This window comes from Saccopteryx bilineata, chromosome 10 (genome assembly GCF_036850765.1).
Source record: "Saccopteryx bilineata isolate mSacBil1 chromosome 10, mSacBil1_pri_phased_curated, whole genome shotgun sequence".
Classification (NCBI taxonomy): domain Eukaryota; kingdom Metazoa; phylum Chordata; class Mammalia; order Chiroptera; family Emballonuridae; genus Saccopteryx; species Saccopteryx bilineata.
Genome location: NC_089499.1, coordinates 37,291,753 through 37,303,458, shown reverse-complemented (window position 1 = coordinate 37,303,458; position 11,706 = coordinate 37,291,753). Strand labels below are relative to the sequence as shown.

General features: G+C 42.8%; 1 non-coding gene across 1 annotated transcript; it reads left to right on the top strand.

Moving 5' to 3' along the window:
* Positions 1-1,314: 1,314 nt before the first annotated feature.
* Positions 1,315-1,390, top strand: TRNAG-GCC (transfer RNA glycine (anticodon GCC)). Its single transcript has one exon. It is a non-coding gene; the product is annotated as a tRNA-Gly (tRNA).
* Positions 1,391-11,706: the final 10,316 nt, after the last annotated feature.

Here is an 11,706-nt window from a genome sequence, read left to right as displayed (position 1 = left end):
TGGCCTCAGATGGGCAGAGCATTGCTGGGTAGGGTGCTTGCCAGGTGGATCTCAGTCGGGGTGCAAGCAGGAGTCTGTCTGTCTCCCCACCTCTCACTTAAAAAAAAAAAGGAATGAGGGATAAGGATGAAGAATAGAAAGAGGAAAGAAAAAAAAGTTGGGTAAAGCCAAGAGCCCAGAAGTTGCTACTTATTACCCACCACTGTCCAGGAGAAGCATGAAATGAACTCACACAGATATGCCCTGCTGTGAGGTGGGGATGACTCACCAAGCCCCACCCATACTTGAATGAAATCTGCCTCCCTAACTATGTGGGGAACATGCACCAACCAGACTGCTGATGACTAATTTGGCTCCCTGGGATTGCTAATACTGGGAGAAGGGTGCCCCAGTCAACAGGAACATTCCAGTTACTGAAGGACTAATCACTGTTAATGAATTAATGGGCATCTGGTTATATACTTCAGCCTCCTGTGAGTTAGACTGCTGGGAGTCAGGCTTGTCCAGGTGCACAGACCTCAGGATACTACCTTGGCTGTTAAACAGGTTCAGCTCTATGGTAAATTCATTAAGGTAACACTACTCTGGGTGGCCTCTTTGGGAATCAGTCAGATGACTTGTGCAAATCAAAACCTTCTGACTCAATCATTTTTTATCACAGAGTGAAGGGGATGTAATTATGTTGGCGTGGCATGATTATATTGCCCCTGACCCTAACTCAATTCCTGATTCTTCATGACCCAACAGGTAGATGGGAAATTATCTGGCATTCTTTGCTCTGACTCAGAGACACCCCAGGCCTAGTTACTGGGTCAGCAGGTCAATGGCACTGTACTCCTAACTGGGCTAAAAAATCAGGGAAAGAGTAAGGGTATATGCAGTGGAGATCTTCCCCATGCTGAAGGCAAGTCCTTATTTCACCCTGCTCTTTACTTCATGGTCAAGTGCATACTTCCTGGAGTTAGACCATGGTTCAAATCACAGCTCTGCCTTTTCCTAGCAAGTCACTTAACTTTGTACCTCTGTGAAATGGGCATGCTAAACACGTCTTTCTCATGGAACTGTAAGGACTAAATGAGGGGATGAATGGAAGACCACACAGCTCAGCACCTGGCAAATAGTCAAACCACTTAATGTTAGGTATTGGAAGTATGGTGTTATGAGTAGGGCATGTATCATGAATTATAGTTGTATGGGGGAGGGGTGGTTTGGGTGACTACTCCTTTTATCTATCCTCTCTTGCCCTGCTGGTCATTCAGTGCCTGCCCCATGGTAGACATTCACAGAACATTTCTTGACCATTAAAAAAAAGTAGCCCTGGCCGGTTGGCTCAGTGGTAGAGCGTCGGCCTGCCGTGCAGGAGTCCCGGGTTCGATTCTCGGCCAGGGCACACAGGAGAAGCACCCATCTGCTTTTCCACCCCTCCCCCTCTCCTTCCTCTCTATCTCTCTCTTCCCTTCCCGCAGCCAAGGCTCCATTGGAGCAAAGTTTGCCCAGGCGCTGAGGATGGCTCCGTGGCCTCTGCCTCAGGCGCTAGAATGGCTCTGATTGCGGCAGAGTGATGCCCCAAGAGTCTGTCTGACTGCCTCCCCATTTCCAACTTTGGAAAAATACAAAAAAAAGTTAAGGCCCTGGCCAGTTGGCTCAGCAGTAGAGTGTCGGCCCAGTGTGTGGAAGTCCTGGGTTTGATTCCAGGTCAGGACACATAGGAGAAGCGCCCATCTGCTTCTCCACCCTTTACTCTCTCCTTTCTCTCGATCTCTCTCTTTTCCTCCCACAGCCAAGGCTCCAGTGGAGCAAAAGTTGGCCCATGCACTGAGGATGGCTCCATGGCCTCTGCCTCAGGCTCTAGAATGGCTCTGGTTGCAATAGAGCGATGCCCCGGATGGGCAGAGCATTGCCCCCTGGTGGGCATGCCGGGCGGATCCCGGTCAGGCGCATGCGGGAGTCTGTCTGACTGCCTCCCCATTTCCAACTTAGGAAAAATACAAAAAAAAAAAAAAAAAAAAAAGAATTGCAAAAATTAATATTAATTTTTGGAGGGAGGGCCAGGCTTCTTGCCCCATCAATCCTTTCTCTAGAGAATGGAGGAAGAAGAATGCAGAAGCTTTCTGGCTTGCAAGGATGACTGGGTTACTTAGTTTAACTATAGAATAAAGGTTATCTGAAAAACTTCCTTTCCCTTTCAATAGGAGACAATATTTGCATACCCTACACTGATTTTAATTCTCCCTCCCTTCCTGGAATCCTGAGAGTAACATATACATCTAGGCAAAGGGAGGGGAGATAGACACTAAAAGATTTGTGAATGTACTTGATATGTAAAACGACATCACTGTTGTGTTACCTTGAAAGTTTTAATGTTTTTTATAGATCCTCTAGTCCAGGGGTAGTCAACCCTTTTATACCTACCACTCACTTTTGAATCTCTGTTAGTAGTAAAATTTTCTAACCACCCACCGGTTCCACAGTAATAGTGATTTATAAAGTAGGAAAGTAACTTTACTTTATAAAATTTATAAAGCAGAGTTACAGCAAGTTAAAGCATATAATAATAATTACTTACCAAGTACTTTATGTTGGATTTTCGCTAAGTTTGGCAGAATAAATCTTTATAAAACAACTTACTATAGTTAAATCTATCTTTTTATTTATACTTTGGTTGCTCCGCCACCACCCACCATGAAAGCTGGAATGCCCCCTAGTGGGTGGTAGGGGCAAGGTTGACTACCACTGCTCTAGACAAATGTTTTAAGTTTGTTAATGATTGTGTCATGCTCCCCCTCCTTTTCCCCAAACCTGTATGTGGTCAAGGGTATATAACCAGCCTCAGAGCTATATTCGACACTGAACGATTTGGGTCAGCTATACCCTGTGTACGTCATATGCAGCCAGCTTAATCAGTAAAGCTCCTCTTAAAAGTTCATCTGTATCGCCTGACCTATGGTGGCACAGTGGATAAAGCATCGACCTGGAACACTGAGGTCACTGGTTCGAAACCTTGCACTTGTCTGGTCAAGGCACATATAGGAGTTGATTCTTCCTGCTCCCCCCCCCCGCCCCATTCTCTCTCTCTCCTCTCTAAAATGAATAAATAAAAAAGAAAAAAACCAAAAAGAGTGTTTTTAAAAAAATTCATCTGTATCCTGCCTTGGTGTCTCTATGTAAACCTGCGGACTGCTACTTTACAACATTTGGGGGCTAATCTGGGATGCTGGTGTTTTGCGTCACCAGGTAGAGGCACCTGGATCGGCTGGTCTCCAGAGGGTTGCCTGACCCCACTGGATCTCGGGTGGCGGGGTGCCACCTGAGACATTCCAGAGCTCCCGTTTTCCTGTGGGATTCGGACAACTCCTAGGCAGACACCTCCGGTCCCCAAACTAGACAATTTTGCAGAAATTGAGGAGTGCAAACTCTGACCTCCAGAGGTAAGTGAGGCAAATCTTTTGCCTTGCTGAATTCTATTTGTGACTAGTGAATTTGGACTATTGTGTAGAGGACTGGATGCAGTCGCACTCTTGTAATAGGCTCTTCAAGACTGAGTCGTTAGTGGAGAGTTTTGGGTCCTGCCTTGGGCTTTTCTGGGACACATCTGGTTGTACTCTAGGAAGACAATTAGTGGGAACTGAGTTAAACAGTCTTGCCTCGGACTTTCAGGGACATCTGGTTGTGCTCTCAGGAAAAGACCTGAGTGGGGACTGAGTTAATCAGTCCTGTCTTGGATTTCCAGGGACACTTGTGCTTGTCAAGATCTCATTCTTTGCTTTTAATGTTTCTGTCTAAAACTCCTGAGTGATTGGTGTGTGAGTAGGGATCTCTGGTATCTGAGCCTAAGCTCCCGTGAAGAATGAGGCTGGGCGAGCACTTGAGAGGCCCAACGGGGGAACCCCTTCCTTTGTCTGTTGAATTGTGTGCCTAAAAGTCAAGTGTAAATGTAAAATAGTAAAATTGTTTGTTTTGTAAGTTCTCTTTGTCAGGAAAATCTCTGGTGTAATTTTAATTGGAATAAGTAAAGCATGCTCATTTAAATTTCTTGATTTGTGTGACTGTATGTGAAGTCTTTGTTTAATGTCTAAATGTATCTGTTTTTAAGGCCTGAATTAAGTTCTTGCATGCATACAAACAAGTGGAAGCATATACCATGCTCATGGTTAGGAAGAATAAACATCATTAAAATGTCTATATTACCTAAAGCAATTTACATATTCAATGCAATACCGATTAAAATACCAATGACTTACTTCAAAGATATAGAACACATATTCCAAAAATTTATATGGAACCAAAAGAGAACATGAATAGCCTCAGCAATCTTGAAAAGGAATAATAAAGTGGGAAGTATCGCACTGCCAGATATCAAGTTATATACTACAAGGCCATTGTACTCAAAACAGCCTGGTACTGGCATTAGAATAGGCATGTAGATCAATGGACTAGAACTGAGAACCCAGAAATAAACCCACACTTTTATGGACAACTGATATTTGACAAAGGAGTTAAGAGCATACATTGGAGTAAAGACAGCCTCTTCAACAAATGGTGTTGGGAAAAATTGGACAGCTACCTACAAAAAAATGAAACTAGACCACCAACTTATACCATTCACAAAAATAAACTCAAAATGGATAAAAGATTTAAATGTAAGCCGTAAAACCATAAGCATCTTAGAAGAAAACATAGGCAGTAAGCTCTCTGACATCTCGCGCAGCAATATATTTGCCGATTTATCTCCACGGGCAAGTGAAATAAAAGACAGGATAAACAAATGGGACTATATCAAACTAAAAAGCTTTTGCACAACTAAAGACAATAAGAACAGAATAAAAACAAGCTACACAATGAGGGAACATATTTGACAATACATCTGATAAGGGGTTAATAACCAAAATTTACAAAGAACTTCTAAAACTCAATACCAGGAAGACAAACAATACAATAAAAAAAATGGGCAAAAGAAATGAATAAACACTTCTCCAAAGAGGACATACAGATGGCCAATAGGCATATGAAAAAATGTTCAACATCACTAATCATTAGAGAAATGCAAATTAAAACCACAATGAGATATCATCTCACACCAGTCAGAATGGCGCTCATCAACAAAACAACACAGAATAAGTGCTGGCAAGTATGTGGAGAAAAGGGAACCCTCCTGCACTGCTGGTGGGAATGCAGACTGGTGCAGCCACTGTGGAAAACAGTGTGGAGATTCCTCAAAAAGTTAAAAATCAAACTGCCTTTTGACCCAGCTATACCACTTTTAGGAATATACCCCAACAACACCATAGCACTGTTTCTAAAGAAGAAATGCACCCCCATGTTTATGGCAACATTGTTCACAATAGCAAAGATCTGGAAACAGCCCAAGTGTCCGTCAGTGGACGAGTGGATTAAAAAGCTTTGGTACATATATACTATGGAATACTACTCAGCCATAAGAAATGATGACATTGGATCATTTACAACAACATGGATGGACCTTGATAACATTATACTGAGCGAAAGAAGTAAATCAGAAAAAACTAAGAACTATATGATTCCATACATAGGTGGGACATAAAAATGAGACTCAGAGACATGGACAAGATTGTGGGGGTTATGGGGTGGGGGAAAGGAAAGGGAAGGGTTTGGGGGAGGGGAGGGGCACAAAGAAAACCAGTTAGAAGGTGACAGAAGACAATTGGACATTGGGTGATGGGAATGCAGCATAATCAAATGTCAAAATAACCTGGAGATGTTTTCTCTGAACATATTTACCCTGATTTATCAATGTCACCCCATTAAAATTAATTTTAAGAAAACCTGAAGGAAATTATTTACTACCCAGCATTCTAAAAAAAAAAAAGAAAGAAAAAAGTAAAGATTTCCAAAATAATAATAATAATAAAAATTGGGAATTTCTGGCTTAAAACCAGAGGGCAAAAGTACAGGGAAATTCGTAAACCTCATATGAGCTATTAAAGTGGCTGTCTGCCAGAGCCCACAAATTAAAAAACTAGCAAAATTCATAGAAGTATTAAAAATTCTTAAATGGTGAATTGTCTGTACTGTAGATTCTCTTTGTTCGTCTGAGAAATCTCTCATGATGTTTCATGGTATGAGCCTCTTTTCCCGGACCGACTAAATCTCTGTTTTTGGATCCAAGACCTCTGGCTTCAGGGCACTCTGTCTGACTTCTCCCCTGAAGAAATTGTTCTCTTCTGTTGCCTCCTGCCTCTTGTCTTGTGTGATGATTGACACCTCTATAGTCAAACATTCTTTATTCTGAGTGCTAATTATTATCTGTCTTATCTTTCTTGCCTTTTATTTGTGTGCTGATTCCTTCATTCTCCCGGACAGTTTCAATTATTTAAATCAGTGCCCTAGCTATTAAATATGGGAGGAGGGCCCAGTACACAAAAGACCCCCTTAGGTTGTCTCCTAGAGCATTTTCAAGAAGCCTATAGAGACAACCGAGGGTACAAAGTTAAATGGTCAAAAGGAAGGCTTCGCACTCTCTGTGAATCAGAATGGCCCACCTTTGAGGTTGGATGGCCATCATCCCATATTACAAGCAGCCCAGGGAAGTTCTAAGGTTCTGAACCTAGAAGACTGACCGGGCCGAGGCCGGTGTTAGGTCCCCTCCAAGTTTCCCCTACCCTTCCTCAGTTCCTTCGTGTGGCATGATTGTTGTCTGACGTGGAGGCATGGGGTTCACGGGGAGACCCACTGCTTTAGCCATAATGGTGGAAAATTATAAGAGAGGACTCTCAGGGAATTGTGGGGTTGCTGTGTCCCCGGGAAACTGAAAACCTCATGTGGGCTAGAGTAGCCCACTGTTGGGAAGGTGAATTTGTGAAATTTGTATTTTTTTGGTTTGCCGCTTTTGTTGTGGGAAATGGCACTGGGCAGCTGCACGGAGCGGAGCCGGGCAGTTGGTTGCAGGTGGCAGATTGGATCGCATTCCTGCTTGGGATGGGCCTTGTTTTGCTAATGGCTGCATGAAAAGCAGCGGAGAAAAGAAAGAGAAACAAATAATAAAAGTGGCAGGTTCCCAGAGCCTGCTCCCCCTTAGGCACTTGGAATCCCAGGTACCCTGACCAATTCCCTTATATTGACTTAATAGTGTAAAGCACTGTGGGTCCAAAAGAGGGTTAGCATCCCTCTGCCAGCTGGAGTAAGGTGGCGGGGATGACTAAGGGTGGGTGACTGGAGGAAGTATAGAATAGAAACTAGTTTCAGATATTCCGATATCCACCTACTGAACCAAAAGAAGTTTTACTCATTTGGAAGCTACAGGGTAGGAATAGTATTAAAAAGATTAAAACTTTTCTTTAGAAAAATCTTAGAGAAGGAAAAGGGAACAGGACCAGATAGAAATGTTTGGGAAATAACAAACCACGGGTGTGGACCTTGTTGATTATTAGTTTCTTGAAATGAGTTACAGCTCCATGAAGGAGAATGAGTGATAGGATTATAGGGAAGGGCTAATGTTTTGCAGGGAGAGCAGAGAGAATGCAGAGCGCTGAAAGAGAAGCCAGTTTTGCAGAGAAAGAAGCCATGTTTGCAAAAAAGAAAAAAATATTTTCCATGTTAGAAATGTATATGTTATTTCAAGAGCCTTTTGTTAATTCTCCTTTTTATTGGCTATTTCATAGCCCTGTGATGTTGAAATCTTGGTTTAAATATTAGGGAATATGTAATGATTATTAATGATATCTTTTTATGTAGTGTATAAATGTTTAGTTTATTATAATTTTTGAAGCAGTATTGTTCAATGTTAGGTCACCGAACCCAGAGTGACAAATATTAGTATTGATTGGCTTAACAGTAGAATTCTCAACATAATAAGTGGAAAGGAGAAAATAGAAAATGGATAACTAATTGTGGTAGTAGGAAACATTTAAGTTTTGAGCCCAAATTAAAAGGGCTAAAGGATGTGAACAAAAAGCTGTTTCTCTTGAGCTTTTTTAGACATTGTCTGTTAGGATGCATAGATAAAGTATGTTTTCTTGAAATGTAAAAGAAATTTGTGATTAAGTAGAATATAAGATTTATTTTATGAGATATTGGTCATTTCAGTTGGTGCCTTTAACTAAATCTGTAGAATTTGAGACATAGATGTAATAGGAAATAGTTTAAATCCCCTTTCCCAAGTGACCTATAGAATTAGAAAGCTCAGAATTCCCTTTATTAGGGAAGCCTTGAGCCCTAACAGGACTGTTAGAATCTGTACTGTATATATGCTGCCCCACTTAAGACAGTCAAGACCACCTCAAGAAAATGTTTCTGGTTGCCTAGCTTAAGTGAGATTCTAGCACCCAAATAAGTGAGGAAATTTTGGACATTTTCCACCAGTTTCTGTTAGCCAGGATCAGAGAAAATACTAAGGCAGTCTAGTTAGGCTTTACATAGAAATCAGCTCTAGAAATTAGAAAGGAATTGTATTATAAGTTTTAAAAGGATAGCATCATCAGCTGCTAAAAAATAAATATGTAAAACTAAGCATTTTGGAAGGGACATTGCTCCTCCCTCAATCACATAATTCTGTTGGGCCCCTAGGATGGCCAGTTAGTCAAAGACAGGTAAGATTCCTGAAGGCAGGAACAACCTAAGACAGGCACAATCGAAGAGGGGCCATCAGGAGAAGGCTTAAGAACTAACAAAGATGAGGCTCAAACCCTCACCCCAACAATGCAGGAACCTGCTCCCCTGAAATAGTGGCCTTCATCCACTGTCCATAGCATCAAAAAGGGGGACTCCCTAGAAACTCAAGAAAAACCCAGCAGCTGATGGTACTACCAGTAAGGTAGCCCTAAAACCAGTGGGGTTTTAGGAAATTTTAGTGACTTTACTAGAACTTTGTTGCCAAAGTTATATTTGCAACCAATTAGAAAAAAGATTTTGCTGGCAGGAAAGGGATAATTAAAAAAGCCAGACTTAGAATCTGTTGCAGAAGGCATAATGCCCAAGTGTTTAGTTTGTGCCCAAATAAATACTAAGCAAAGTAAAAAAAATTATAAAAAGAAACAGGGAGAGAGGAACTTTCCCAGGTAAACATTTAGAAATAGATTTTACTAAAGTAATTGACAAGTAGGTAGAAGCTTTTCCTACTAGAAATGAGACTGCAATAACAGTTACTAAGAAATTGCAATATGAAATTATTCCCAGATTTAGCTTGCTCATTAATATTGGACCTAATAATGGCCTGCATTTGTATCCAAGGTCTCACGGCTAGTGGGAAAGGCACTCAATATTAATTGGAAATTACATTGTGCCTACAGGCCCCAAAAGTTCAGGGCAGGAAGAATGCATGAATCGAATCATAAAGGAAACTTTAACCAAATTTGTTTTTGGAACTGGTGAAAAGCGGCCCTCCTTAGGGTGAGGTGCACCCCCTCTCGCCCCTCTAGCACCAACGGCTTGTGGCCCAGCCTGACGGAACCCAGCTCCCTGGAGGTCCTGGTGGCCACGGGTGCCATTGGAGCAGTGCTGAGGCCGATGGACACAAGGTTCTGGTGCTGGGCACGTGGCTGCTGGCGCTGCCCATGATGCTGGCTGTGCGGCTGGTCCACAGGGAACACAAGAACTTCTGCCTACCAGCTTGGAGCCAGAGCACCTACCGTGCCTCCCTGACACTGCTCTTTGAGACCAGCATTGTGGGGCCTGGTGTGGTCATCAGACTGCTCTACACGCCCCTGGCTTGGGCCTACTGACTGTCACAGCAGGCCTCCTTCCCACAGACACAGCAGCTGCCTAGCCCCAGAGTGCTGCACCGCATCCTGGCCATGGTACTGCTCTTCTGGCATGCTTCACGCCCTTCTGGATATAACAGCTGCTGGCCCGGTACCTTGGCGTCCAACTGCGCACACCCTGCAGCAGGATATAAAACCAGTGGGGGCGTGGACATCCAAGACTTCCAGCAGTGCCCCACCTGCTTCCAGCATGCCTTTGGCAGCTTGCTGTTCTCCAGCAACCAGCTTGGTTGTACTAAAGGTATAGATATAGAAATACTTTCGAAGAGAAAGGAAGAAAGTAAGTTGGTATAAAAGCCAGTTATTTCTGAATAGTTAAGAAAGTTTATAAAAATTAAGGGTTTATATAAATTTCAGAATGTTTGTACAGAATTAATCAGTAGCATTTCTTCAGTAGACTGTATTAGTATTAATGAAAACATCAAATCTACCTGTTAAATATCTGTTGCATGTTATAAGTTGATGTTCCTACTCACAGGATCTGCAGATCACTGATCCTAGCCTTAACTTTAGGCTCCTGCCTATTCAACAGCCTCATGAACCTCATTAAAATGAGTCAAGGATTTGACTCAAGATATAAAACCAGTGGGGAATTTGGTACGGTTCCAAAGAATTGCAAAAATTAATATTAATAATTATTAATATAATATAAGTCCCCGAGGGAGGGGTTGGGCTTCTTGCCCCGTCTTTTCCTTAGAGAATGGAGGGAGAAGAATGCAGAAGCTTTCTGGCTTGCAAGGACGACTGGGTCACTTAATTTAACTATAGAATAAAGGTTATCTGAAAAACTTCCTTTCCCTTTCAATAGGAGACAATGTTTGCATGCCCTACACTGATTTTTTTTTTTTTGAAGTTGGAAACGGGGAGGCAGACAGACTCCTGCATGCGCCCGACCAGGATCCACCCGGCATGCCCATCAGGGGGCAATGCTCTGCCCATCTGGGGCGTTGCTCTGTTGCAACCAGAGCCATTCAAGCGCCTGAGGCAGAGGCACCCTCAGTGCCTGGGCCAACTTTGCTCCAATGGAGCCTTGGCTGCAGGAGGGGAAGAGAGAGACAGAGAGGAAAGAGAGGGGGAGGGGTGGAGAAGCAGATGGGCACCTCTCCTGTGTGCTCTGGCGGGGAATCAAACCCGGCACTCCTGCACGCCAGGCCGATGCTCTACCACTGAGCCAACCGGCCAGGGACCTACACGGATTTTAACTCTCTCTCCCTTCCTGGAATCCTGAGAGTAACATATACCTCTAGGCAAAGGGAGGGGAGAAACACACTAAAAGATTTGTGAATGTCTTTGATATGTAAAACAACATCACTATTGTGTTACCTTGAAAGTTTTAATGTTTTTTTATAGATCCTCTAGACAAATGTTATAAGCTTGTTAATGATTGTGTCATGCTCCCCCTTCTTTTCCCCAAACTTATGTGTGGTCAAGGGTATATAACCAGCCTCAGAGCTATATTCAACACTGCACGATTTGGGTCAGCTATACCCCATGTACATCATATGCAGCTGGCTTAATAAATCTCCTCTTAAATATTCTTCTGTATCCTGCCTTGGTGTCTCTACGTAAACCTGCGGGATGCTACTTTACAACAAGGTGTGTTAAGGACTTGTAAAACAACTGCAAATCTATGTAAATCAATATTATAAATTATGTATTTAACGTGCTACTAAATGAAGCTCAATGAATAGCTCAACTTGTAAGTTCACAACTTGTAAGTAAAACGGCAAAGTAAATGAAAGGTTCTTAGTGGTGCTGTGCCATCCCTTCCCTCTACCCTTGGGTCCCTGGCAGAGCAGCTCAGATTCTAACCTGCTCTCCACCCCCCACCCCCGCCCAAATTGCAGCAGATCCGTAGCAGCATAGCCCCACCCACTTTCCAAGTCCCTGCGCCCCTCACATTTTCCAGATGTCCTACACAAACAGGAACCTCATTTCCTTGGTGTGAAAAGTGTGAAGCCTGAAAATCTCC